Source organism: Varroa jacobsoni, unplaced genomic scaffold (genome assembly GCF_002532875.2).
Source record: "Varroa jacobsoni isolate VJ856 unplaced genomic scaffold, vjacob_1.0 scaffold_445, whole genome shotgun sequence".
Classification (NCBI taxonomy): domain Eukaryota; kingdom Metazoa; phylum Arthropoda; class Arachnida; order Mesostigmata; family Varroidae; genus Varroa; species Varroa jacobsoni.
The window spans coordinates 1-27,500 of NW_019213347.1; the positions used below are offsets into that span (position 1 = coordinate 1).

Sequence of the window (27,500 nt, forward strand, 5' to 3'; positions counted from 1 at the left end):
AATCAAGAATGAAGACGAAAGAAGGCAATTGGGGACCAGGACACGATAGAGCTCACTTGGGAATGGTGTTAGTGCGGAGACTACAGGGATATCACAAGAGACTGTGAAGCGCTAGCTTCCTTTTGGGTATAAGAACCGGTTTCAAGTGGATGAACTGCGACGTAATTCCGGAGATGCTAAAAGCTTCCAAGTATTTCCAGATCTCCGATTCGTTACTGGGTGACCAGAACATCTAAATAGAGGATAGCACTGAGTTCGAGGTAACGGCAGGGCCACCGCAAAACTAATCTTAGGACTAATACTGTGGAATCCCATTTACATAAGACAGGACCAAGATGGAACTAGAGAATGAAACAAATATAGTTTTGGACAATGTGGCAAACTGGATAAATAGACATCAGTTTGAACCAGTACCGGAAAAGATAGAGGTCATACTACTTATTGACAAAAAGAGATGTGGAAAGTTTAACATCGATCTAGAAAGGCACACAATCAAACCAGAGAAAATAGTCCTGATCGAAGGAATGACGCACAATCAGAGTTTAACTGGAACCCTCACGCGAAGAGTAAAGCGTGAAAAAGACGGCTTTAGCTGTACAAAATTTTAGCAGGCTGATGCCAAGAGTCAGGTAAGAAAAACAGGAAGGCACTTACCTTCGTGGCGGATTCCATAGTTCTCCAAGTAACCTCCGTCCAGCTAAACCTATCAGAAAGCTCCATAAATGCTCCCTTTCTCTGATAAGTAAAAGAGCCTGAATCACTTCCACCCTTGCCGTCATGGTCGACAGTATCACAGTGCCATTGGGCATCATAATCGAAAAGCAGGAGGTAATGTATGAGATCAAAAGCTCACTTGAGAGGAGTGACTAGATATAATGCTAGAACGAATAAACTAGATCAGAAAGCAGAGGAGGAGATGCACAAAAGATAACACAGGAAATTACTTTTTTGAAGAGGTGACCTGCCACCTAACCCGGATCCCTACTGCTCAGGTATGTTTCCAGGCTTATCCTCACGAAGTAAGAAAGGCATCGAACGACTCGTGCATCACATGCAACGCTGTCGCAACGATAAAACTCACGCATGTAAAGTACTGCACATTTCTTGAAGAGGACAGGGCAAAAGCTAGAAGAAAGCCGTTTTCCCCCTTTGAGCTCTGTATCGAATTAATAAACGGTTCCCCTTCAGTCAGAGTAGTATTAAAAAAAAAGTACCAGCGTAGAACCAGCAACAGAGGAAGGTTAGGTAGCACTACCATAGCAAAGACCAAGCAGCGAGACTTATTATTTATGAATGAGATTTACATATAAACCTGTTATAAAGGAGATAAACGTTGAACCATTTGGCTTTACGATAGTGGATATCTATATTTCGTATTCTTACAGCAAAATTATGATTGATTCTATTGAAAAAATTCCTTTGGTTAAAGTAAATACAGCGAAGCAACAAGAGTTAATAAAGATGAGCCGGTCCTAAGCCATTCCTAGAGCTTGAAAATAAGCTGTAGAGCTGCACTAAACAGGCTTGGAAGACTTTTTTATTCGATAGACAAGCCGAAATATACTCAGAGACTAGTTCATCGTGATAGGATGTGTCAAACGATTGTGATTTTAGTGCTTTGAAAAACTAGCAAATACGTTGCAAGCATTTGCGATCTTTTCAGGAGTGAAACTAAATTTTGGAGTTTATTCGGATCAGTGAGCTAAATATTGTCAATTTAGAGAGCTTCATAAGCGTACTCTATAGTGTTTGTCTTAGCGTACTGGGGGATCAAGGAAATTATTCATAAAAACTAATTATAGGATGCTAATAATGCTGAATGGAAAACAAGCGCAGTACTAATCTAAGAAAAAAGAAAAAACAATGTTCTTGAATTTAATTTCAATTAAAAAACAATTGCATTTAACGTGGTAAAAATACTACTACGATAAACGACGTTTTATTTATAAGGAAGTTATCTAAATACATGAAAAAATTTCAATTTACAATCCCGCCGTTCATTTTTTGTCACATATATACATACTTTAGAAACACGTGTCTCTATCTTGGTAAGGGAATCGGCCTTGGTACTCGATTTTCACAGTGGAGCAGATCGGGTATATGCTTTCTGGAGACAAGTTGGTTGGCCCGGTAGCGGTCGGCGTCATTTTCGTGTGGAATATGGCTTCGCAACCTGTTCCGCCTATAGAAAAATTAGCGAATGTATGTAAGCCAGCAGATTCATTTAAAACGTATGTAATGTGTGCAAGCTTTGGTTTCTATCTGAAGCGCGCCATATAAATGCGTAGTTATATTAGTTCATCCGCTTTTAATCCAGAGAGTGTATTCAGCATAAAAACGAATAGTCCTAAAGAAAACGTTCTGATACCCTTTTTTTACCATCATAAATACTTTACCAGATTTAGAAAAGGATTTTTTTAAAATTATCTTAAACCCTGAGGAAATGATCAGCGAATTAGGGACATTATTTAAAATTTCTGTATACATGTCAACGTTGATAAAAAAAATTACACCATATTTAATTAGTGTGGTTAAACAATTTTTTGGAAAGCTAATAGTTGCTTGAGTAGCAGAATTAACGGCTTGATGAGTTTCTACAAATAATGTACATCAATAATTGCAATCTCAATGCAGGCTGTCTGCACATAATTACATCGAATAGAACAACAACGCAGTAATGACTAGATGCAATGGCGGCTAGCGACGCCGACTGCTGAGACATTGAATCAGGAACTTCAAAAGTGCGTTCCTAATCGCCAATCGTTACCCCATCTTATAATTCGTAGCGTCAACCTAACCTGTTCGTTATCCAATACAAAGATCAGCATCATATACAAAAGAGAGTTACTACGACGGACTAGCTTAGATTCGTCGCGACGTAACAGGCTAACTGTAAAGGTATAACTGGGCTAGGTCGACAAGCTTTGCCACACATTCAAACACAATTATACGAGTCAAACAAACGATATTTGTAATTCATGTCCAAGCTTTGCTTGGCCTTGTCTATTGTGTGACAACACAAGATCTTCGTACTTTATGTATAAAATTATTACATAGTGCTGAAGGGCAATTCATTTATCCTGCATAGGAATTTACATTCCTGTGCTTAAGAGATTAAATATAATTTGGAGTAAAAAAACATATCGTAGTTTTACGAAATTTATTATGTTTTTCCTTTATGGTCCTAATGTAATGATTCAACACTTTTATTTACACTCAAAATTATATTTATACCAGCAATCCCATTTGTCTCAGTAATCATAAATAAAGAGGTTAAGGCAGAATGTTATGGAGAGTGCTGTATTAATATATGACAAAGAATGTCCTCTCGAATAGGAGTAACACACTCCATAAATTAGCTTACTATACGTAAGAATCTTTAGAGAGCAGACACGGGATATCTTGGGAAGTGTTGAAAAGTTAAGTGTTACGTCGATGTAGTTCTATAACAGCAAGATGGACAGCGGTGAAAAAAGTAATGGCGATAATTAAAACTCTTAGACACTCTTGAGAATCTTTTTGCTTCAAAAATTTTCTAAACTACTTATAAAATCATTCTTTCTCAAAGGTTGAGCGGCAGTCTAGTTAACCGAGAAGGTCGAGTATGTTGTAAAATAGCACCTTTACGATATAACCTGGTTTTTATGATCGCACTGATACTTGTGGCGCTATTTCTATGATGATGGGCTTGTAATTCCTCAGGGTATGTCCATGTTATTTTTTCTCATGTCAAGTTCTTCACACAGCAAAATTGAGTAGGCACACAGTGTCTTTGTTGCATTAACAAAGTAATAAAAATAATATGGCTATTTGACGAAGACAACAATTATATTCATATAGTGATATCTTTTTTTTTTAAATATTGAAGTGACTCCACATGTCAGTCCCATGCTTCTGCTTCACTTCCCAGTAGGACGACTATGAGGAAATTTTTGAAAGGACTGCAGAAACATTATTACTTAGCAAGCAAATGCAACCCCACATTTAACAGAAATGTTTTAGTGGCGCTGCATAAATATATCATAAAAAGACGTAAAACATTTAATATAACTATATATTATGGTTGCCCATATTATATTAACTAATATAATATGGGCAAACTTGAATAGCTTAATATAGTCCGCATGTCTAAGAAGCACGAAAGATGAATTGGTTGATAAGCTACTTAATCAAAGCTATTGATATTTTTTTATTTTTCCAAAAAAATAGCGAATGATCGCGATAAAATGCTTAAGGCATTCTTAGTATATGTTGCTTAAAGTGAAATCCTAGAACACATAAAGCTTGGAATTTTCTCTTGCAGACACTGGGGCAAGAATTATAACAAAAGTTTTTCCCTGTTATGATGTCATTTGAGCAACTATAGTAGTTGCGGAAGGTTAATTATGGTAAGAATGCGTCCCATCTAAGTGAAATATATTCGAGTAAGAAAATTATATTATTTTCTCAAGACCTTGATGTTATCGTTAAAAACTTCCCCGTCCAAGCTCATCGCCTTTGCTGAGAACATGTTTCCATGTTGACGCAAAGAATGCTGATCGTGCCGTACCCAGAAATCCATCACTTAATTCCTTCCAGCTCTCCTTTAGCGTTGCCAACTATCCGGTACGTTTATGCTCAATTCTTTTTCAAGCTCGTACATAACTGACGTTGCTTTAAGCATGATACAACCTTGTGTGATACATGCGGTTTAGGCATAGTATACTGCTAATGTAACCTCTTAAAATACATCAAACACACGACACGAATGGACGTACGTTGAAGTGTTTTCGCTTCTTCGGCCACAAAGTTCGTCTGTTTTCTTTGTATAATTGGTGATTGATAACATTTTGTTTTATATAAACCGGAAACGATGCTGCTCCACATAAGTTCTAGAGCAGTCGTATATATTACTCAACTTCCACTATAACAAAACTTACTTCAAATCTTTCTTAGATAATATAGCTCTGAAACGGTGCCTAAAAACCTTTCTGCTTTAAGTCAATGGTTTATTTTGTGGCAGCTTCCGAAAATGCCTGAAGAAGTGCGTTGGAAAATTCCCCATGAAGTTTTATTTTAAAGGCTCGGAAGTTTATTACAACGAAAGAAAAAAAGCCAAATTTGATAGTTTACATAATTGAAGCAACAATTAGCAAACCGTTTTTTTGAGTAGTACTGTCATGTATACTTTTGTCAATTGACTAGTTCAGGTGAGTTTATTAGTACTTGGTTAGTGCTTTGAGACTTTTTGCGCTTTTTTATACTTTTTGTGCTTATCAAACTTTCGGATTTTTTATCTTAGGCTTGTTATTGGCGCAGAATTTCATTCTGCTGGACCTTTTAATACCACGTGCTTAATTCATATTCTAGCGAATCTACACCGGTTAATATTTATTGATTTACGTTTGCCATTAAAATGGCAAAAAAGTGGCCTGAGATTATAGATAAAACCTAGTACTATGACCGTGAACAAGACCCCTCTATCGTATGCAAAAAGATTCTCGAAAGGTCCTTGGTATTGTTAGATACAGCCTTAAAAACAGAAAAAAATCAGGACTTAAGCCTGGTACCTCATATATATTAGGTAAGTATGACTAACGCTTCATAGATACTCTTTCTGTGCTCATATAGTTGTAAACGTATATTCATTTTTGAATTTTTATTATAACAGTTGATATGTGAGATTCGGCCACGTTTATCCGGCGAAATATCTTTACCCTCGGTCGGTATTCATTACTGCCAGGTGAGTTTAACTTCACGTTGCATGGTTTAGGCCTCTTCATGATCTGCCCACATACATGTCAACGGGATTCTATTCTTTCCAAAGCCGGTTAACGCGTGACACAATTAGCCTTTGACGCCTCCAAAGATACCCTGCATAAGGCCGCCATAATAGGCCACCACAACCAGGTTTCCGTCGCCTTTAAATACAGCTTGCCCAATGAACTTCACAGACAAAGAAAGATCGCAACTATACAAAACAAAAATATTTTTTTTTTGTTATTTCATTTCACCTTTATCGGCTATGAAATTGTTGCACCTATACCGAAATATATCAGACTATCAATATGGAGATTAGGGTGTAATAAAGAGATGTTTTTAACAAAATATACTGCACTGATTTAGGGAATCAAAAGCAAATTTATTTGTTTTGTTTACAGGTATTCTGTTATCTCCATCTGGACTTGCTAAAAAGTCCAAGAGATTAATAGGCAACGAATCCCATATCACAGGAAGTTAATACACCAGATACCATCGTAGTAACTGGTATCCGCAAAAAAGTGTGTCTAAAGTCATTTCTGTTCGAAAATGTAATGAGTAATCCAGGGGCACTTTTGTGTTCTAGTTTGATGAAGATTCTAGTATGATCGCGACCTAGATTCAAGCGTTGCTTTTATAGAGACTGGTCTGCTCGTTTTATCAACTGCTCTTTCGATTGAACAAAACACCTAGCAAACAATATTCGGTAATAAGCTCTTCCGAACAAATTTTAGATATGCTCAACTCACGAGACGTTCTAGTGGGGTCAAATGTTGGATAATGATTCCGAGCAACAAATTACATAGTAAAATTAGCCAAAGGCACATCAAAAAATAATCTATTTGTCGCGTAATGGATTGTCAAACCAAATGCTCATGCTATCACAGCCCGTTAACTAATATCATGTCAAGCAGTGACGCCTAATTACTAAGCCTTATGCAATTTTGATTACAAATAATAAATCTAGGATAAATTTGGTAGCTGGTGGCATATCCATATAACATAGCAATACTCATTACATCCGGTAGTAACAATGATGACAAACAAAGAAGTTCAAAGTTGGGCTGGACGGCGGCGTTCCGTACGTACGGTTTAGAGTTGATCTACAATTACAGCGAGTATTCTGTATGGTTATTTAATACGATAGCATTGGAAGAAAGAGTACTTTACATAAATATCAAGAGATCAAGACCTTTGATGTTGCATTTGAGTGTATTAATGTTGATGTCACTTGCAAGCCCCTCAGTCAAGTAAATTTATATGGAGTGCCAATCCTAACAATTCAAGTATGATGGAAAAAGGAAGAAAGAATGAATTTGTTTATTGAAAATTTTTTGGATAACGATACCAGACCGGCGGCGCATGACCGGTTTGTTTCTACATCACTGAGTGAAAACCTGAGTGGCAACCAAGCTTCTAAACTATACTTATTAGATCTGTTGATATCTTTGTGACTGCCTATAAAATGCATTCTCGACCTTTTGCTTTTTTGTCATTGTCTTATAGAAAAGCTAGGTGTTTTTTTTACTAGCCAAGCTTAGTTCTCCTAAGAAAATGGTGCTCCTTTTTGAGTGTTTCTGTAAGAAGGTGACACATGTTCCTATAGCTGAATTTAACTTCTCAATTTGAAAAAACGAGAACATCGATGGTAAACAGATTTTTATTAACGACGACGACGTTTAAAGATGCCAGTACAGTTGAACAGCCATGAGCTTAGTCATGTGCGCCTCAATGTGCTCTGTAGTTAAATGGTGTAATCTTTTTCCCGAAACAGTGTACAGTTGCAATTACCGTTGTAGCAATGGTCAAACGGTCCCCAGTCAAGTTGACGCATAGTATATAATAGAACTATTTGATGTCTGCCTGTCCGACTATGGTGACCATCACTGCCTCTGCAGGAAAGACTTTAAGTATTTTTTTTTAAGATTTAACTAATTTGGGTAGCTAATGAATCTATGGAGTAGGTTAACTTGCCATGCATATTTCTATAGTAGCACGACGAATTCGCCAAATCACTGCTTTATGCTGATACATCCAGCTTCTACATCTGAATGAATTACACGTGGGCTTGAAGGAGTAATGGTGTACCTGTCCAACGTCGGCCGCGGCATTACCAAGCAAACGTTTTTAACCTATTAGAAAAATCCGTTGGGGCGAAATCTATTACCTACTCCTTCTACTACCTTCACGAGTCAATCTCCTTCGACATACTATGGGAACTGTGCATAAAAGGCTTTCCTCTGTACTGTCAACGGTGCCGCATAAACAAAACAAATGCTGGAAGCTATTCAGAACCTTATTGTTATACTCCTGTTGATTGGGGAAGACCTATGGAACCTAAAATTTGTTAACAAGCGGCTTGCCTGGCGCAACGCGCCGTGACTTTCTATGGGCACGGTTTGCCAAGATCTAGCCTGAATTAAGCAAGTACGACAAAACTTTAATTCATCTCGACTTGCCGGATTTTGAGCGCCTGGAGGGCCGTTCGTTAACTTTTATTACGTCACCAGACAATCTAAAATTATCATAAGCCATACACGTTTTTTAAGTGAATAGAAAAAATCAAAAATGAATGGCATACGCAAATGTCTACGCACAAATCAAAGCGCATACATATTTATCGATGCACCTGGTGGTACAGGTAAAATTTTCCTAGCCAGCCTAATGTTGGCATTACGGAAGGTGGCCCATGTCGTTGCATTCTTCCGGCATCGTGGCAATATTAATGCCTGACTGCCGCACTGCTCACTTCCGGTTTAAGATCCCGACTTAGGTTCACAAGCATTGTGCGTACAACAAAGAAATTGTATTGCTCAGCAGGGCTCATTGTTTCAGACAAGTGCCACATAAGATAAGTGGCCTTTTTACCATTAACGTATGCTCGACTGATGTAGCTTTTGGTGGAATTGTACAGAAGACGAGATCGAGGACGTTTGCGTCCAGCGATGACCTTGCATTTATTGAAGCAATGCCACGTGCACAAGTTGGTAGTCAACATGCTGCTCGTTGCGTTTTATGCTGCATACTCCGGCTTCCTGCTCGAAATTGGTGAAGACAGGTATCTTTAAAATTCCAGCGGCACAACTACGCAGTTTAAGAATATTATAGTTCAACACGATTCGATTTCATTTGAGTTCAATGGTCACATTTGGACAGACGTAATTAGTTATCATTAATAGAATGACGAGGGATACTGACGTTGCCTCGATCGCGAGATCATCTGATCACTTTTTGAATGACGCGTTTTCAATCACGTTGCGGATGAAGCCGACACAACTCACTTTCTTTACAACTTCGACATTAAAGCTATCCCGCCTCTCACTTCATATTCTGAACCTATTACCCACCATCCTTACGCGCAGCCTGGGCATCCCCAAGCTTTGCAGCGACACTAGGCTAGTCATCTACGATAAATCATAGACGACTAGTCTGGTGCTAAACCCATGGTCGTAAAAATCGACATGGGCGCATTCCGAGAATAAGTAGTGTCGCTGTCAAGAATTGCGCTCTGACTCTCCGAGGACGCAGATAAAGCGCTAAGCTGATAGCAGTTTTCGGTACAGTTATGCTTCGCCATAGCGATTCACAAAACCTAAGGTGAAGTAGTCAACGACTTTCTACTTTTGCCAACTATAACACGCTTTAAGCTGCGACCGCACTTCCGACCATGCAGTAGTGTTCTTAATTATGGCACTCAAAACACTGTTATGCACAGAGTCTTACAATTACTTTACCTTTGTAACGCCTACAAATCTACCCGTGGGCAACAAAGTCCAGCGTTGCTTAGCCTCGTACACGTAAGGCGCCTCAGATTATCGGTCAAGCTCTTGCTGCTCACTAATTTCACTGTTGAAATTAATAAAGTTTCGCTGAAACGTTTTTTCAGTTAAGTCTAGTTGATCTTCTGATTCTTAGCTTTCTCTAGGATAGCATACAGTTGTTGACCAGTGTCCATTGCATAAAAGTGACGCAGTTACGTGGAGACTTAATTAGGTCGAATTTTTTTATTCTTATCTTCGCGGCAATATCGAATAGCTATTGTTGAAAAAAGACGGGTTGCTTGCAATATATAATTAAGTTGACCCTAACGATTAATAATTCGATGAGCATAATTTTGCAGTACTGTTATTTTTTTTCTCTTGCATTGTGCGTAGATTACGATCCTCGCCACCTTCACCCAATAGGACTTATGCGTATTGTACACCGTCGATGCGATTCGCAATTGATCCGAAAATATTTGTTCTGCCTTGTCTCGTTGTTTTCTTTGCTCGGATAGTCTCGGTGCCGTAAAAAAGTGTTTCGCGATGTCGTACTTGATCACATTTTTAACAATAATTCCATTGCTTGAGCATTATACGTTCTCTTATGCTTTCTAATTCTAGTTCTACCTTTCGTTGTTATGTATTAAGTGTAAAGGTTGCTTTTTTGGAATTCATCCTCTAAATTTTGAGTGACGGCATGGAATTCTGAATGACAAGGAATTTATAGCGGCGTTCAGTACTGTTTTGCGGATTAATGAAGCAAGTGTGAATAAATTGGGGTTGCTGACTGTGTATTTTTTAGCGAAAAGCTTTTCGCTAATAGTGTGTTTCTTAGATACGAGTCGTTCGTTTCTTCTAGACACTTGTATGTCATTTAACTTTTTTCTGCACACAACAGTAGCTTCCCGTTACATTTTTGAATAGTTGTGCTTTATATTAAGGACAAATTTTACCTATTCTACCGATATCTGCCGAGATATTTTCGTTTGGTTGCTACATTACCTGCGGCGTTTAGTACTTGAGCGTCGTTAGTTGACATAATTGAAAGTATCTACTGATACTGAGTATTCGGATATGCAAAAAAGGCTCGTTGTTTTATGATAGAGATTACTACCGTCTAATCTTCATCCGAAATATTGAAATTTATATAGCATTCATGACATCTCTTCGTTTAGAAAATACTCCTTCGTGTAGTTGCATTGCGTGTTCCAGTCCCTGTCACTATTAATTTATTTTATCGGGCTCTAAGTAAAGGGAGATATCCAAGGACCTTAATTTGACATAGTCATTAATGTCGTTTATTCGAATCTGTAGAGTAAAGGAAAATCATCTCGACACTTCAATTAATCAACACGGAGTATCAGTTCTTTCTTGTTCATTTCAACCTTATACATCATTTGACCACCTTTTCCAGACTGATGTCATATGTTTGTCTTAGCTCGGCTGAAGTCTCTAACCCACCATTTTTCTCTTATGGCGCATATAGGTGTACATATATGCTCACCTTTACTCGAGTAGATTTACTGCCAGACACTCGTAATACTCACGATGTACCGACATGACCACGTGACGAAAGGACCGATAGTGGAAAGGGTGGACTTATAAGCTATCTATATAAGCGACTTGGCTTGTTTGGCGTAACAAGCCAAGCAAGAAGTCTAAAAAAGATAGTACCAAAAAAAGATAAAAAAAATATATATATACCCAACACTATCTAATAAACTTTGCATACGCTATATAAATATATTGTTAACCGAAGTATCTTCATTATCCCTCAGCACGTAAGTAGACCGTATCCTCTTCGTTAAAGGATTCTTCTCTATGTCGTAGTTGCGACCTAAATGGTGTTTAATTTTTTAGGTAACTATTATGCTAGTATTTTATTTTCTCAATAGCGAAGTTTAAAAAAAAATTCTGCAAGAGGTTTACAGGATGAGGATCCGCAAAAGTGTGAAATTGTTATTTTAAGGCTATTAGTCTTAGTTTGCGGTAACTTCGCTTCACATTAGCAAACTGTTTGGCTAGGTTGTCAAATTGTGGGCGAAGTGGAGCCGTATGTTCCAACTTATTTTACAAAATCGGCAAATTAAGATAAATGTTATTTAAAAACTACCATTTAAACCCATGATGAGTGAGTTACAGTGGTGAAAAATTCAGTAAAAAATTATTGCGTAGCGTGTCTGTTCTGCCTGAAATAGCTGCTAATTGGATATGGCCGTCGGAAATGTGTATGTAAAACAATTAAATATGTTCTATGATCTATCGGCCTCGCAAGGTCAACGTATATCAATCCATATGCCTGTCTAGCTTTTGCCCAAGGTTTAGCAGGTACCTTCCTTATTTAGTTAGCTCATATATCGGCGCGATCGTATTAAATTTTCGGTCCCCTCGTCGATTCATTGTCTGTGTAATATATATATATGCACGGGTGATTTATTTTGTTGATGCTATCATGCCAGTTGATTCGCTTAACACAACCCTATTTAAATTCTACTCTGTATTGCCAACAAGAAGAAGCTTATTATAGTGGCCCGAAAATGCTGCGTCAGAAGAATTTGTCTTTAGCCCCAAGTTGAGCCTCTTTGGTGGGGTCTCGCGAAGTGGTAATTGTTTTTTTGGTTACCGTTAAAAGCATCTCCTTTCTCTTTTCAAGACAACAAGGCTTTTTCACTATTTGATCGACTCGTAATCAACAATGTACTCAAAAGCGTCTTTGTTACCTTACAATATTTGGACGTGCAAGTGTGACCAGTGGTGGATGTGCATTGTGTACATGTTTTGCACGTCGTTAAGAGCTAGCTACTAGTGGCACGCGAACGAAGTAACATTCTCCATGAGACGTTTGTGAACTCGAATTTAATAATACATAGTTGCGTCAGAAAAGGAAGTGTATGACGATATAACTGTCGAGTGTAAACGACGCAGTGGCTGAACCTGTTAATTAGATTGCACACCGTCACCTGGGCTGAGCAGTCAACATTTTTCTCTTTGCTATCCTAGTACGATTAGCTATGTAAGTAATAAGGTAGCTGTTCTAATTAACCCATTCATAAGAAATAATATCCAAACTCAATCCAGAATCTTTGGAAGCAACCGCACTTCCGTTTCCAGATTTAATCACGCACTATCTTCATAATGCAACAACTGGATAGGTCTTCAAATTACTATCTATGCCTTAAGCGGATAATTAATATAAATTAGTCGTTTGCAAATTTGTCTATTTTTAGCTTTATCAGTAAAGGATCGTACTCGCCATTCATCCTTTCCCAGCCACATAAAAAGATTACACGACATACGGATTGATATGCCCTGTTTGGACTTAGATCCTGAAATAATGCTACATCACCTACTCTTAATTCTCATCCTTCTACAGGCTCTCTAAAGCGCGCTGATCTCGAATAACAGGAATATTCTTAGTTAATTTTTTTCCAAAAGGAAGTAAATTTTTTTATGTTCAGCACTTAGTAGTGAAAATAATAGCTGGACTTTCAAAGCAACTTTCGATACTTAGTTCGTCCCTGGTAGAGGTGGTTTCGTTGAATAACAGCATCGACTGGGTATAGAGCAGTAATCATAAAGAGATGATGCACACGTCGGCGGGCGGTTGTTAACCAATATTTCAACATGTAAAAGTACTATCACAAGTTCTCTAAGTAACAAAATGCTGAAGAACAGAAATTTTTCGGTAATTAGGTGTTTCCTGTTTGGGTTGTTTATAACTCGCAGCACTCCACCCGAATGTATGCTAGTAAAGGCATGTACCACCAATTGTGCCAATGGTCTTGCGAAACTGTCCCTTCCCGGAAACAGTATGGGTTATTATTCTCCTTCGCGTAAATAGGATAAATTCTCCAAGCAAGATTATATACGAATGGGTAGTACTTAAAGATCATACTCGTCTTGGAAATATTTTCAAGTGTATGTTCTTTCAAGTATATCTTTTCAATATACTTGATTAAGCGATTTCGGGTTGGCGAAAATTTATCTGCGTTTATTTTTTTTCATCTTCAGCGTTCGAGACAGCGGGTACTAAATTGTCTGGTGTAAGCTACAACTAAAACTAGTTTATTCCGCGACGTAATTCATGCATAAAAGTCTCTCTGTTACAATAGCAAATCCCTATATAACCACATTAACCGAACTTCCATTTACTGCATATGTTGCTGATTAAGATTCGTTATCAATGACAAACGTTTGCTTGTGTCGTCCATTCTGTTTTATCTTAGGCCCTGTGTCAATATCCTTAATGTGTCGTTACCATCCAAAGAGAAACCCTTATTAAAAATCTGCGGAATTTTCTTTTGGAACTATTTGCTACCAATCATGGGAACACTGAATATTTCGAAAATTCCTTTGGTTCAATTGTCGATAAATACTATTCGCTGTTTTGGCTTATCTTTAGCCAACGTAGCATTATAGCGCAGTCTGTTCAGAAACGGCAAACACCTATAGGAAAATCGCGCCCGTTTCTTAGTTTTCAACAGCTCTAGAGTTTCTCTTCTAGAGCTTCTAGAGTTTGTCTTATGTATACTTCATTTTCCTTTCAATAGGGTTACGTGAGACTTAGCTCCGTACGTGTATTTACAAATGATACATTTACTGACCCATCGTCTACGTAAATATACTACGCAACCATAGGCGTGTCAGCTGACGTCGTCGAAGCAATGCAATTCCCATTTATTAAGGATCTGTGATTTTTGCGAAATGATTTATAGATCGCTAACCCTTTGCCGATTGATTCCGTGCCCCAATCGACTTCATTGACTCAGAGCTTTAGGAAAAAAATGTTTATAGTTAACAGTTGTTGACGTCAAAATCTATGATCGAAGAGTTAAACTAATCCTTTCAATAGACATATTTTTAGAAAAGGCTAGCTGTATTGTGTCATTAAAAGCCTTTTTTGTGAAGACTCCGATTTTATTAGAAGTTTGACCTCATTTGATACTTAATGTCTTTCTCTATTTAATACTTAATATCTGTACCTTGATATGAGATACCCCAGGTATCATTAAATTTTCTTTCATAAAAACAACTGTGTTGAATTAATCCGCAAACAAAAGGAAATAATCAGAGTTTGATATTTTATTCAACAGATTATACTGGTGTATTCATTGAGGCGCTTATTAGGATACCATTTATGTAAAAATGCTTGACCACTTCTTTAATAAATTTTGCGTTACTGATAAGCTTTAACAGCTAATTTTTGAATTAATATCTTAATCTCTGACAAAAATCTACAGGCTGCAGATAAATCCAAAGTCTATTCTATTACCACAATATTGCTAATTTTATGCGGTAGGGTTTTCCGAAATGCCAAAATACCAGAAAAGTCATTTCCAAATTTGCCTTAGTATAACTTTTACTACATCCAGATATAAATTAAACCACTGACGAAGAACATCGCTTACTAACGGTTGCTTTTGGCGTCTAGCTTCGGCACCCTTCACTATTCTAACCTTCGACTTTTCAGTATAATCTGAAGGAAAATGGAACGCAACCAACCGGTCGAAATCGTGATTAAAAAAACTAATCCCATCTTCAAATATCAAGATAATACGGTAAATTTTCGAGCTTTGGAGATGTTCATCCTGGAGTATTGTGATCAGACTTTTAACAACATCGAAGGATAAGCGCCCTTCGAGCTTAGTTTTATGTTAAGCCTAGTGTTAGTGCCGGACGTAAAAGCTTGAAAACGTTTATTCAAACGTCAATGGACTTGGGTGCAAATCGTATAAGTACGAGGCCATATTAATTTTGGTGCATTTGTTGTTTCTGATGATCAAAATCTCTTCTATGTTCTTAATGTTGATTTTATATCCTCAGAGCAAGATCCGCGTATCTAAGAAATTATAAGGCTAGCAAGTTCGATATATAATACAGCATTTTACTGCTTCTATGATACACTAGATAATAGTCTTGTTAATTCTTAAATATATAAATAAGGTTCCGCGTATCGGGTTTTAAGGGATGAAGGCAAACAAAAAACTCAAAGCCAAATTTATGACATTCAAAGACAATGTCACCCAGAAATATGAAAAAAGTGCAATATCTTGTGAAAATAGGATTAAAAACGACACAGCGTTATACGAGATTAGAAGGTAATCTTGCAACTAAAGAGCGACTATGTCACTGCAAGTCATTAAAGTTCGAGGACCTAAGTAAATTTTTAAAACTAATTTTGTCAAATGCCTCAAATGCGATCCTTCAAACAGTAAAGACAGTGGTCCTCACTGCGAGGGGGTGACTAAGAAAATAGCTGGTTGTGGTACTACTGATAACCCACTGCGAAAAATCCTGCTTTAAATAAGAAAACTTAGAAAACCAAAAAAGTCTTCAGAATCAAAACGACAGGAGGAAAGTGCCAGTGGAATAATTCAGAAGATCTAATTATAGGTTAATGAAATAGGTAAAAGCGTTAAGTATTTTGTATAGAGGTCGCTCAGAAAGTCGCATTTAAGTGGCTGTCGGCTACATGATGAATCGAGAACAGAATTGCAGCGCCAGCAAGGTTGCTTGCGCAAATTGATGTCGTTTTAAACTTATAAATTTGCTAATAAAGTGAAATATTATACTTTAATTGGATGTCAGATGAAAAAGACGTGAAAGGGAGAAGAAAGAGTTCATAAGAAGAATATGTATAAATAAGTGCTCGTAGATCAACTGGAACGCCTCTACCAGAATTGCTGACCATCAAAACTCGAATAAACACAACGAATTTTTATATAGCCAGAACATGCTTAAGTGTAACTGCCGAAGAGCTGTACAGTAATCCAAAGAAGAAGAAGTATATCCAAGCTTAGTGAAGAGGGTAAAACTCATGGAAATTAGGTAAAGTTCTATGTTGAAGCGTTAAACATTGACTACGGGAACGTAACTTAACATGATCTATGAGAGGAGGACACTGAAATACATCTTTATTGCGATCCACTTCATAATAGTCAGGGAGGGAATCCTTCCCATCGGTATGACTTTGGTAGCATACCCTACTTAATTCACGTCATAAACATTCGCCCGATTCTGTTCCGATACTGAACACCAACGCCACTGATCTCCTTTAAAGAAGAGACAGGTTTCCCGTTTTAATAACCAAAAGCTGTCTGTATTTTAGTTACCGCTCTTTCACATGAGGTGGTTGCCTGCGACATGACCTTCAGCGATAAAATATGTCTATTTTTTGTCGATTGAGTTAACCGTCAACAAAGTGAACCGAGAAGCTGCAACTGCCCATAGATCCGAAAAGTATCAATATATCAGCGGGCGATCTCAATCAACCATTCATACATAAATAAACCTTTCAAAAACCTTGAACAAAATGTTTAAAGAGCATATTCTACTCGAGTTGAATGCTGTACAATGTCTGAACAATTCGTAGTGGAACAAATCCGCTATGGCCAAAGAACCGTTTACATACTGAAAGTTGCATCGCGTAGCCGTGACTCAGTCTTAGAAGTGAGGATTCTACTCGGTCTCCTATTATCAGGCTACTGGGTTGAAAGATTCGATCTCACTTGTGCCTCTACTAAAAAGACCTATCTAACCCAAGCCCTGTATCACAAAAAGGAAAATTTGATTACAATGAAATAAATTCTAGACCAAGCAGACTGGTTCTCATTCTCTGTGAGCTGCGCGAATACAAATAGTAGGTATAATCGACTGGTAGCGAATCTGCAAGCTCTAATGAGGAAGTTCATACCAAAGGATTTCATAGGTTATCTATATTTTGGGCATATCACGAGACTGCGTCACGGTCTTATAGAGATCAAAAGAACTAATACCATCATTTTTTTAGAAGGAAATCACTAGTGCAACAAAAGCCCAACGCTATCCTACGCAGCCCAGACTTTAAAAGTCTTCATAAATAGGTTCACAGGAAGAATACAATACACGGCCTTTTAGGCGCAACACGCCGCACCGACAGAACATTCACCACAGACGCTAAAGGAAAGGCTGAGATCCCGAGGAAGCACTTTGAGGAAACATATTCGATAGTCAACAAAATTCGGCGGCGGAACCGAAGAAGTCGGTGTCTATGCACTGGAAAGAATGAAATGCCAGGCATTATGGCGTCCATCATAATAGAAATGTTTGGGCTGTCAATATACGTGGGTTCTTCGGAGATTGGTTGGTCAAGAAATCTTTCGGATAGCTATGAAGTTTCTCATCCACAAAAAAAGTTTAGAGGCAGACGTCTCCAATAAGCGGCTGTTAATTTCTATGGCCTGCAAAGCCCTGGGAAATATCATCGCTCAATCGATATACAAAAATCTCAATGCACAGGGACTGATGTCGAGCGCACAGTTCGTTTACACAATAGGATGCAGCCAGTTACTACATAGTTCGATTCAGAAACAAACTGCTATAAAGGTCAGTGCTTCGACGCTATATACTTTGATTGAACACGTCGCACAGTCGAAGCTACTGGCTTTTTTCTGGGAGTTCAAACGAGTTCTCTCCTAGTAGTTTGGCCCAAAACTTTTTTTTACCAATAGAAATAAAATTCGTACAAAATGGTCAATATTATGACAGTGCTAGTGTAACGTTTTGGCGTCTTCAAAGTATATGTATTTGACGTATATGTTGTATATAAATCCTCTAATTTCCTGCTGGGAAAAATATATGTGGATGATGCAAAAATCTACGGTATGTAAGTAATCCACAAGGGAGATCTAATATGCGGCAAGCTTTGCTAGACTTTTATAAGTGCGCCGAAGGGCTTGGCTTTGAACAATATATTGGCAAGTATGTTGTTTAAAATTTGAGGCATGTGAGTGCAAAACAGGTATATTCTCAGATAGCGTAAATGTTAGATCTTAGAATTCAACTAAAGACCTATGTCATTGCATCTACTTTTTTCTTTTAATATTCAAGACATACGGCGGACGTTGTGTTCTGTGCGATAAAACGTTCCAACTAGATTCTACGTATTTAATAATAAAAGAGCCTTATTTATACGTCAAACCATTTTGTATATATGTTGACTCCATTATAATCCACGTAGCGCCAGTAGAATCCAGATCTAATTGAAGATGAGAAACTTCTATAAAAATCGTGAATCCATTTATCAAAAAGGCCGCATATTAGTTAGCGTCAACATAATAGAGACTTGGTTAAGATCTTTTCGAGCTCGTTTTAAGATTGTTGGTGAAGTAACGTTTATAAGAATGGAGAAAGCACAATCGCATATAGTCAAAAAGCTGTTTAATATTAACAAGACCAAAAGCAAAGTTAAAAAAAAGCAAATGCCTTGAAGGAAAACAGTGCATGAGAAATCTCTTTCCATGGAGCCTATTGCGTGTATTCGGACATATCAAGAGTCACACCTAGCTACTGTACACTCAACTGCGTGTGGATGCTCATGTGATGGTGCAGTGGTAACGTTTTTACTTACTGAACTTGAAAATCTGCGACGACCCAGATTTAAATTCCGACGCAGGCGCACTCTGTTTCGTGCTGGAAGCAAGCCATCTGAAGCAGTGCATAACAGCCTAAATACCGTACATAGAAGTCAAATCACTAAAAATCTATATACATCTGCTTTGCGTTAAGCGACCTAGCAGTGTATGCAATTTCTGGTTTTTCTATTGATGACGAAAGCGTGTGTGTGCAATCCTTGTAAAGTGAGACAATGATTCATCTTATTGCTTTCGCTAGGATAGCGGGCCACGGATTTTTTAACGGGACTACCGCTGGCCGTTCCGGCTTTTGCTTGGTCGCCGCTTCCACTAATGGGCTGCGTCTCTTCACATGGAAGACGAAACATAGTCATGAGCGAAATGAGTGCACGAATTTTGTAAGCGTAGCAAAAACGCCTTTGAAAGAAACAAAGAGAAACGGGAGACAGTTGGCGAACCACTTTGCGTAGGAATATAGTCGTATGCGGTAGAGCGGTAGACAAAGAGTTTATGTCCGCGACACTTAATTACGACCGAACGATCGTCGACGATCCGTATCTATTGTTGTTTTGACACCATTCGAGTTTTTGGCACAAGACCAGCTCAGCCAGCTAGGCTGGCCCACGAACCTCTAAACGGCTAGAAGCTTGTTATCCACTGTAATTGTTGTAGGAAAGCCGCGTCAGTGCGAGTGGCAGCAGCTGAGACAGAGTTGGAAGCTCGGCAACCAGTTTAGCTGGTTTGTCTGGTTATTAAAGTTGTAGCCAGAAGTTTGCGGTTGCTACTTCTACTGCAAGCTACTATCACCACCATTACAAACGCAGCGTTTAACTCGGCTGACAAAACGGAAGAGATGTGTAGAAAGTTAAATTAAAAAAAAAGCAAAACGTTCTTGTCGGCGGGTTTCGTGGAAACGAGCCTAAGAAAAGAAACTTAGGAGAAAAAAGACGAGACATAACCTGAAGTCAAGCAAGTTAACAATAATAGCGGCATGTGTAATTCTACAAGTTGTCAATGACGTTTTTCCGATAGCCTCGGCTCTGTCTCAGAGATTCAACACCTTTGAGAAAAAACTAGAAAATATTTGCCTTAAACCTATTTCTAATCTTCTAGTCTTCGGTGGGAATGAGGTCTAAAATGATTAAACAAAAGTCCAAGAATAAAATTAAAACTCAGTCAAAAGTGGCTTGCAACATTCAGGTACGGAGGACGAACTTCTATAATGTCTCCGAGGCAATTGCACAGTGCTTAAAAAATAGTTTCATATAGTCCAAAGGTTTTTTTAGCGACCTCATAAAAAAGCAGAGTGTTAAATAAGCAGTGAAGCTCCGTGCAGTTAGAAGTCTACAATAACAAGTCTTGTTTGCTTAGGTTGAATATCACCTGGACCCTCGCCGAATCCAAAAATTGACTGATCTCACCTATCTGATTAAAATAACCTATGATATAACATTAGGCTTACAATCTGACAAAGAAAAAAGCTTTCTGATTATAAGTATTAATGCTATGATTTCCTATTTTAATGAAAACAGAAGGCATGCCATAAAAAGTGCGATTTGGTTGTAAGAACCTCGGAATTTGTTTTTAACTGATCTGTAATAAATGTCTGTACAACTACTAGCATGTCGGCATGAGGCCTAGCATGTAGGATAAATTAATACCGATGTTTTAAGTAATCTAATGTCAGCTTCTGTAAAGTATGCAAGATTCCAAAGACCATATTTAGAAGCCAAGATTAGTTTGACTCACTTTCATTACTTTGTGCAAAACTTAGCTTGCTATTAAATTCTAGGAGCCTGGTTTAGGCGGAAAGACACTCAAGCTAACTAGACTGGCTGATTTAAAGAAAAAATTTTATACATGTGGTACTATGTTTATGGATATTAATAAGTATTTTGCCGGAAAAAGGGGTGGGCATTTACTATTGACAATTTAACTAAGGTGCATACGATCTCCCTGAGGTCGAGTACTTAGAATCGGCTGGCACATGCTGGTTTTCGCTACGACTAACGGAAGTGCATTAAATCAACCTTAGATTCAAATTTCTTCAAGAAAGTAAACTATTGATTTTGGCTGTAACTTTTAAACTTAGCATATTTTACAAAAAATTATTTCAGTTTTCTTTTCATAGCCATTACTAATCTCACTCATTCTATGAGTGAAATTCAGGTCCTGTTCAGGTTTTCAAACAGACGCAGCTAAGCTTCTATAGTTGTATATATTTCTTTTAATCTAGACCCCTTCTAAGACGAGAGTTTTTATCAATCGAACTTTTGGAAAATCATATCAACAGTTGACAAATCGTGACTATGTGTTATCGTTCTATAGCAAAATCCGGACACCCACTTTTAAACCACCCCTGCGGTATAGTTATGAACAAATAAATATCTATAGAAATTTGTCAAATCTAATATTCTACAAACTGATACGACGTATAAACTTCTGGCTTACGGTAAACTTTCCAGTTAGTCGTCATTAGTTTTCTCCGCGCTATTTTAGGCTATGGAAAAAGACTATGTGTGCCAGGTTTTGCATCGCCGGAACAGTGAGTGAACTTGTGGCAAACTGCTTTGTCTAAGGCTAATACTTTCGATAGAGTTCATCATTTTATGCATATACGGACCACTCCTTAATTATACTTAAATTTATCTTAGTGTCGGCAACTTGCCTTATTCATAGCCGATGAGCTTCTGACAAATTAGAGTAGCTTAGTTTATGACCCTGCATATATGCGTAAGTGAGGAAATTCAATGACTCATGTAGGAGGCTCCTATACCGCTCATTTCAGCCGTAAACATGTCCTCGCTTGTAAACCATTATACTACAGTGTTTTATATTTTATTTCAAATAGCGTTACATGGGCATACGTCCGCTTAAAACTAAGGAAAATATTTCCAGGGCTGTGGAGACCGTAAAGGTATACGATCTCAAAGGACTTTTATTTCATAAGTTGATGTCGCACTTATAAACCTATTATTCGCAGGAAGAATTTCTTATGTAAAACCGGTCAGTATTTTCGACTATTTAGAGCCGATGAAAATGACACACTCATTGTTGCTGTTTATTGGATACTGCTACATATAATACATCGCTACTTTTTACACTAATAGCGAAAAATAATAATAATCTATTGTATAAACGTTCGTATAAATAATAAAATATTTTTAAATAAATTAATTAGATTAATTATCTTGTTATGCTGTGATATCAGAAGTGAAGCAATTGGTTTTTGAGTTTGAAAATGCCGGCGTAGACAAGTACAGGAAATACCAACCAGTTGTTCAAACAGAGGAATTTAATTGAAAGGACTATTTAATAAGAGAAAATAAAAATTTACTTACGCATTGTCATGTATTTGTAATTTACATATTGCTCAACTATATGCAATTAAATTGCTTGAATTATCCTACTTTTTTATCAATTATTTCTGCAGTTACTTTTCACCAATGTGAACGCCGACTCTATCCGAACTGGTAAAGATGCAGCTGTGCAACGATCTACGATAATAGAGCATATATGTTGACACGGGTATTACAGAAGCATTTGCCTTAAAAATTAAGCGATTTTTAATATAAATATTATAATAATAAGTCGAAAAACTTTATGCATATAGATGGACAGAATATTCGAATTTAAGATCAAATGTTACTATTGATATTAAATGAACAAGGATTCTTTTTAGGGAGGAGACTCGTCTTTTACTTCGGTTTGCTCCGAAGAATTTTTCGGAATTTGCCGAACTAAGGTCTAAAGAAGCACAATTGAGAGGAGAATACGCCTATGACATCATCATCGTTTGCAGCGCCCATCAGAGCGAATACGATAATTATAAGTAGCGCGTAAGTTCGAGGACAATTTAAAACGACCATCAAGGGATATATGGATGCCTCCATGACTCAAAATATTCAGCTGATCGTGCTGGAACAACACGGGAACAACACAATATCGAGGTTAACCCGCGAACACGTGCCGAAGATTACTCCTTAATCGTTACCAAGACTGCCTAGTTGTTCATCAGGCAAAAGTACGTCAAATAGTATCGTCCCTGTTCTGTAGACAAGCTGGTTCTGTTCCCTGATTGCATGTACTCCTTCAGTTTCGAGCATCTGATCCGCTCTTACGATAAAGCTTGTCTTGACCAATCGCCGCGTAGCAAGCGCAGCAAGGGAGGTCACTTGAGTATGGAATGCACGGAGCCTGCATCGTGCTACGTGTGGAAGACGGGTATGTACTGAACACATGAGCAGTAAATTCTTCAGACCTCAACCGCTTCCTACACGCCCACAACCTGGCAACCAAATACGTCAGTACGAACCGCATTAGCTTCCTATCGATTTCGAATCAGCCCTCGGCTTGAACAAAAAGAGTCTTCATTTGTGGCCTAACAACCAAAATACCTAAATAAAAAAATAACCTAAAGGTCTGTACCGCAAGCATAAGATAGAGATATCAATTCACCTTCAGCGACATGAAAGACACCATCGTCTGCTCTATCTATATCCCACAGTCCCACAACAGACAAGTATATATATCGAAATATTCTGAACGAAGTTCATCCGTCGATGCACAGCAATGCTATTTGCACTACTGTTTGGAGAGACTAATGTTCGTCACACATTATGGGAAGCTTTGATCACAAAACGAAGATAAAATGTTGGTCAGCTGAGCTATACAATTCGACTCAAGCCTCAACGTTCAGGCAAAACTTATAAAGGTTCACTCTGGGCCTAACTTTCTGCACAGATTCCCTTCTTCCGTGAATCGTGAATAGAATATGGCACAGAAGCCTTGTCCGATCATTTCTACATTGCCAACCGCCAAAAACATATCTAGATCAGGCAGACGCATAGACTGCGATAGACTAAGAGGTACATACAATGGGCGGGTTTCGCACATATCGAACGCAAATTCGTTAACAGTTTTGGGAATTCTAGAAAACGTGAATGAAGCGCTAGCTAGTCGACAGGCTAATAAATTCGCCCATAAACTGCCACTGTGCCCTCGTGAGATGGGTTCGAGACGACCGCAATTATCAGTGAAGCAGGTGCACACGACTCAGAGCCCGCCACTCGCCAAACCTGTTTCCATTGTGGAAAAATACAACGAAAAGCAATGGCAATTTTGGAAAGACACCTACAAGACGGAGGAGAATTACTGGAAATTGCCCTGGAAAAAGTGGAGACCAATTCGCAGGGAAATAGGTACAAAATCGTAAGAATATGTTACAGCGTGCTTAAAAGCACCCCTCTAAAAGCATTAAAGCAGCTTAAAAGCATACCTCTACTACGAGAAAACTGGCAGAGTCATAGCCGCGCTTTTGCTGACAGATCTGCCCCCATCCTGCTGTTTCCGCTGACGGCAGTCTCAATTTCCTCCGATTACAATCGGTGATGGTGAGAAGTCTCGATGCAAAAATAAAACGGCAAAAAGTTTCAGGCTCCGACGCGATCTTAATAGATGCGGTGCCAACGCTCATTAGAGATCACCTGAAAATCTTTGATGGCAACCGAAATACTTCGGAGCTTTCAGCAGGCTTGTGCTTATCCTAAAGTTGGGGAGACTATTGGGAGACCTGCCAGCTTCCCGACCAATAAACAAACTACTTACGCTGTCGAGGGCCATAGAGTACACAGCAATAAACCGCAGGTTAGTAAAGAAGTAAAACGCGCGAAAAGCATTTTCAGGCGACCAGTATGACTTTAAAAGAGATCGTTTCGCGCATACTGCTGTCAAGAAAATTCAGATCACAGAAGCGCAAAGGGCAATACCCTCCTGATTTGAAGGGCACCGCTTTGCACTTCCTCGGGAAATAAAAAGTACATTTAACTCGCTATTTCACCAATTTACAAAAGATAAGGAAGTCATATCTGAGCGAGAAACGGGTGATTCACGACGGGACTGCGCACTAAGTCAAGGCAAAATCGCCAAAGGGTTCAGTCCTTGAGGCTATTCTATGGAACATTACGTGCGAGATAATGCTACGCCTATCTCACGCCTCGAGCACTCACTGAATGACGTATGCAAACGATCTTGCCCTGGTCCCAACTAACCGGGACCCCAACATTGATAACGAATGGTAAATGTATCCCTTGCAGACATCTCGTCCTAGCTAGGGGCCCCAAGACTTACGTCTGGCGCTGAGAAAAACAGAAGCGGTGCTGCTTATTGGACAAAAGCACTAGGTAAAATTGCACACTGAATTAAATGGCTATCAGGTTGGGCTATCCAAACAGGCCAAGTACTAGGGACTAATGGACACATCATACGCCTACTACGCGGCTAAGAGGGCCGCCCAGACAGCGACTTATCTTCAGTGTTTATTCCTACAGACTAAGAAAATCTCTCCTGGGAAACATACTATTTGGCGTCGGTGATGGGTAGCATTATGCTATACGTTGCCGCGACCTGAAAAAGATGAAGATGCTACGCAGAACTTCTGGACAGAGCACGACGCCAATAGACTGAGCATCTTAAAAGGAAACTGCACCGCAGCAACAGTTTCCGTGCCGACAAATCCTTCGGGATCTTGAAATTGCCGAGCTACTGGTGAGCATAACGATAAGCTACAAGAGACAGCAGATAAAAGTACAGAGTGCGGCTAACAAACTGTAATTCCTTCTTCGGGTACTCACTCACCGAAGGTAGTTACAAACACCCAAATGTGGTACTGAAAGGTATTCGATACGCTGATCTGAAAGCTTTGGTCGAATTCATGTATAAGGATGAAATGAGCCTAGTACAGATGCAACTACCGATGTTGCAGAAATGTTGAAAATCAAAGGCCTCGCGGAAGTTACTGGCAAAAGCAAAGCTGGCGATAAACCTCATGCATTAATCTCCCCCTCTCTCGAGTCGCTTAATTTGCAACGTAGACAGTAGAATGGGATGCAAAAGAAGAGATAGAAGCTTAACCGTAAGTAAGACCTATTTGTTTAAATTCCTCGCAATCAAGCTTGCGGATTTTAAAACTAAAAATTACGCTTACGGACTTGTTCGAATTCTTCGCAATTAAGTGCTTCTAACTCTTCGAAGCATACTTTAAATCGTTTATTCGAGCCTTCCATAACTACCAATTATGGGCCCAACAATTCGGCGACCACGACCGACTAAACCGGATAACCCTTTTGTACCTGATGGAATGGATAGCATACAAGTAGGCAAAACTATTGATCTGACAATTCTAAAACTGCCGAGGAAAGTGCAAGGGCCGTAGTGAACCAAGCGGTCAGTGTTTTAGGAGGCGAAAATTGAACCACCATAGATAACACGGATAAGTCCAAGAAATATCACCGAGCAGGTAGTAACTAGCTCAGCGGCACACCAACACCAGTACCGTTAGACAGCGTTAGACAGAAATATGTGATCTCAGATGGGGCATCTTAACATAAAAGATATTAGAACTGAAAAGGTTCCAACGAGACTCTGAGATTACAAAGACAACCCAAGGGCCAAGAAACAAAAGGGCCGAATCTGTGGGAGGGACAAAAAACACGCGACGTAGATCAGTGTACTCATACTCTGAAATAACCAAGTATTTAGAACATGATAGCACAGGTTCTACAGCACGCGGACAGTCTCGACCTGCAAGAACCGAATAGGAGGAAGTATTAAAAACAATTTGATAGAATTGTAAAAGTTCTTCAACGTCTGTAAATTTTGTTTCAGCATTTGTAATCTAGGCAAAACGTATAATTGTTTTTACCAAAACTCGGAGCCCAGCGACCTTTGTCTTGCAACTGCGTCGTTCATAGTTTACCCACGTGTTGCTTGTTAGGGCCACGTCCCTTGCAATCATTGAAGGAAAACGTGCCAGCATTATTGCTATATATGTGAAACCGCCTAGAGCATAGGAGACGGCAGTCTCCGTTAAAAAGCTTACTGGATGCGTCCGTTTAATGCATACAAAAAAAAATCACAATTCTTGCCAGAAATTTTAATATAAGGTTAGATTTATAAAGACATTCGTTAATTACTGCAATATTAAATACACTTAATAACATAGGATATTGGGTAGCGAGCTATCCTTAACTTCTAACTTTTGTTGAACCGATGACGCCTTGATTATGATTGTATTACCAATGTACATGATGAAAACGAAAATTAGGCTTCTAGGTAACGAACTTAGCGAAACAAGGACAATTAGTCATCTCACTCTAATTAGAATGGAAGTCTTAGTGAGAGCGAATAAAGACTACAACATAAAAAAGACCCTTGCGCCGAAGAAGCTGAAGCTAGATCGTATAGGATAAGTAGCTTTCGCGATATTGTCGTACGACTAGAACAGATGAATTGAGTACACTTACCTTCTTTACAAAATGATTTAAGGTTTGAAGACCGTGGTGTAATCATTATAGCGCGAGGAGCAAAGTTTTATCGTATTAAATCCAGCTCGTTCCAAGATGAACACCTACTGTGACGCTCAGAAATCAAATTACATACATTAAAATAAGTAAAGTAAAAGTATAAGCAGTTGCAAGAAGAACCTCTACTATAATAAGTTTAGGCATATCTCTACGTAAAGCTACGGAAGGCACAGAATACTAACGCCACGTAGACTCCAAGCATCTGAAAATGCTATTCAACAATATATCGTAAAACCTTATATTGC

At 38.6% G+C, this 27,500-nt stretch overlaps 1 long non-coding RNA gene across 2 annotated transcripts; it reads right to left on the reverse strand.

Annotated features, from left to right (window-relative positions):
* Positions 1–1,901: 1,901 nt before the first annotated feature.
* LOC111260486 (uncharacterized) lies at positions 1,902–27,500 on the reverse strand. Of its 2 annotated transcripts, XR_002680363.2 has the most exons (3): positions 27,438–27,500; positions 27,196–27,302; positions 1,902–2,182 (listed from the first exon to the last, which is right to left on the reverse strand). It is a non-coding gene; the product is annotated as an uncharacterized LOC111260486 (long non-coding RNA). The 2 variants fall into 2 exon arrangements; XR_015311091.1 differs by lacking the exons at positions 27,196–27,302; positions 27,438–27,500 and adding an exon at positions 18,889–19,532.